This window comes from Nelumbo nucifera, chromosome 4 (assembly GCF_055504915.1).
Source record: "Nelumbo nucifera cultivar China Antique chromosome 4, China Antique-T2T, whole genome shotgun sequence".
NCBI classification, from domain to species: Eukaryota; Viridiplantae; Streptophyta; class Magnoliopsida; order Proteales; family Nelumbonaceae; genus Nelumbo; species Nelumbo nucifera.
The window spans coordinates 32,676,913-32,680,162 of NC_142652.1; the positions used below are offsets into that span (position 1 = coordinate 32,676,913).

The 3,250-nt window shown below is 31.0% G+C and overlaps 1 pseudogene; it reads left to right on the plus strand.

The window, feature by feature from the left end:
- Nucleotides 1-2,001: 2,001 nt before the first annotated feature.
- LOC148792140 (polcalcin Syr v 3 pseudogene) lies at nucleotides 2,002-2,557 on the plus strand (annotated as a pseudogene).
- Nucleotides 2,558-3,250: the final 693 nt, after the last annotated feature.

The window sequence follows — 3,250 nt, forward strand, 5'->3', positions numbered from 1 at the left end:
AGAAACACCACACATTAAAGAAATTTACATTAACACTTTGAGAAAAAATACACCATGACCATCATCTTCATTGAATTTGACTGTTAATCAAAGGTTTCTCACGTCATTGAGTAGAATAAAAGAGAATCAAATCTCTTGTATTTTTTTCCTTTATTACAAATTTCATTTTGTAATTAGTCATCATATTTTGTATTAATCAAATACACAAAGTTGGTATTGACAGCATTAAGTAAGAGTAGAATTGGTTGATCAGTGATTGGATTGTAAATTCGACTTCATTTACAATATAAATACCAAAAGCATGGCCATTACCCAATGTTGGTCCTAGATATTTGGGGTCTTGAGAGAGAGAGGTTCAATAAGGCCCTAACCTTGGAGATTTTTGACACACAAGTGTTCGCTCTTAGATTTGAACCCATGTTTTCATACTTGTTAACCAAAGATTTTACCATTTCACCAAGTAATGACCCCATATGATATAGATATAATAGATTTTGTTAACTAAAAACACTAAAAATGCCTTCCATAACCATAAGTGTAGGTTTGACTATGATACCAGAAGCACATGATACTATAAAAACTTGTAACCAATCAACCAGTACCATAAAAGTGGTAACCTATCTATCAGGTACTTTATCAGATTCATAGGAAATTTAATTGGTTAAAACCCTTCCAATATCATATCTTTCTGGAAGCACAGATTTTTCCTAAAACATTGCTTAAAAAACGCCCTAAAAACATTTTAGTCATACTAATACACTTGTTAACTATATGTAAATGTGGGTAGTTTATAAAAGAATTTGAATGCATCAAAATTTAATATGTAATAAACAGGTTCATGTCTAATCAGATTTAATCACTATTGAATTCACAGTAGCTTTAGACAGTGACATGAAATAAAATAACAAAGGGGGGGAGGGGCTAAACTGGAATTATCAAAAAGTGACATGAAATAAAATAACAAATAGGTTCACGACATGGAAACTCAGCCATTGGCCAAACTGGAATTATCAAAAAGTGATTTTTCCATGCAGATTGCTTCAAAAAGATAAGCCTTTACAAAAAAAGGTAGGGCCTTCAAACTATATCATTGTGAGGAGAGAGAGACCCTCTCATCAAGGATCAACATCACTCATTTCTTCTATAACACTTACCATAATAATAATAATAATTCTATACATCTGAACTGGCTTTAGTGATATTTTGATCTATCGGATAAGACCCACACAATGGTAGATCTTAATGACTGAAACATGGTATAGATCTGCTGTATCTGATTTGTGGGTCCTACCTGATAGGTCATCTGTACAGAATCACAATGATTTTTTTGAAAGCAAACTATCATTAATCCCCTCTACCGCCATCCTTGATCATTGACGCTACGTTTGGTTTGAAAGAAAAGGAACATAGAAAAACCTATACAAGGTCATTTCTCTTTCTTTCTTTACTTTTTCTTTCAAAACAAATGCAGCGTAGCTTAAGGTGCAGTTTGGCAAGTCCTTTTAAAAACATCTTCCAAAAATTTAGATGACTAAAAGACGGGTCTTATCTTTAAAGATCAAAACCGTTTGACCCTACTGTGGACTATTGGGCTGTTAAACGAAAAAATGTTGATTTTTGGTTGTTTTGGGTTTTTGTGAACTTTCTGGGGGTGTAGGCTTTTTTTACTCCCTGCATGTCTTTCATTGCCAAACAGAAAGATTTGCCAAATGCCTCATAAAGTATATGGGCTAATGCCCTGCCGAGACCAGCCCATCTCTTGGAAATTCGTGAGACCCCATTAAACCATTACTCACCACTGGATCATACTTGGGCCGACAGGTTGGCCCTATTTCAACTCTCAATAAAGCCCAATCGCAGCATAGAGATTAAAGAATCACTTGCAGGCAAGCAAATCCGTTTGGATCTTGGGCTCGGGCTAACAGGCCCAACACCCAAATGGAAATGGCTAATCTATTTCCAGTGGATTCGCGTTCATTGGTGGAGCGATCCCCTCGCAAAGCCAAAAACCCGAGTACAGAGACCAGAGGGCGCGAGCGAGACCCTTCGCTTCCGAGTTCCGATTCCACCCTTTTTTAAAACACACACTCTCTCTCTCTGAAAAGCAGAGCAGCAACAGCAAGAAAGAAGAGTAATCAATCAGAAACCAGAAATCGAGATGACCGCCGACAAGGCAGAGATCGAGAGGATCTTCAAGCGGTTCGACGCCAATGGAGACGGCAAGATTTCATCTTCGGAGCTTGGCGATGCCCTGAAACAACTAGGCAAAGCTCCGGAAGAGGTTCAGCGAATGATGGCGCAGATGGACACTGATGGTGATGGCTCCATCTCTTTACAGGAGTTCTCCGATTTCCTCCACGCCAACACCGCTTTCATTCAGGATTTCGCTAAGCTCTTGTCATGATTTGAGTCTGTAAATAAAATAAATAAATAAATAAAAATATTTCCTCTGTAAATGGACGGCTACATAACAATGGTTTAATCTTCAATAATTATTAAAAATTTATAGCAAAAATAAAATAGATAGCTAATAAAGTTTCAATACCACTAAGTTATTTAATCTACTTTCACCATTTCAATAATATTTAATTTTTTTTATTATTTTATATTTTATATTCTTATTATTGAACATTATTGAATCCATTATAATTAATTTTTTGTCTTTGATAAGTTTTTAAAGTTAATAAAAAAAATCATTATTTAATCTTTTTTTTTGCTTTTTAAATAGAGTTTAAAATATGATTTAGTATTGATTTTTTATTATTTAAAACATTTAAAAATTATTTATTTACAATATTATTTGATTATTTAAATAATATCATTATTTAAATTTTAAGATATTAATTATTTAAATTTTAATAATCCATAAAATTATAAGTTATACTATTATTACATAATTCTGTAAAATATAAAATTATTATTAATTGAAATTTTATGAAATATATTATAATTATTTTTCTTCTCTTAAGAATTTTTTTTTAAATTTATTACATAATTTCGTTATTTTAACTATTTAAAATTTAGTTATTTTAAATATTTAATTATTTAAATATTTCAATAATATGTAAAATATTTAAATTTTATTTGTTTTAAAGTTAGTACATAATATTAAATATTTTGTTATACAATTATTTAGCTATTTTTAATATTTTGTTATTTAAAATAGTTAGTTATTGAAATATAAAATTATAATTTTTATTGTTATAACATAATTTCATTTTGAATTTCATAAAAATATAAAATTATTAAT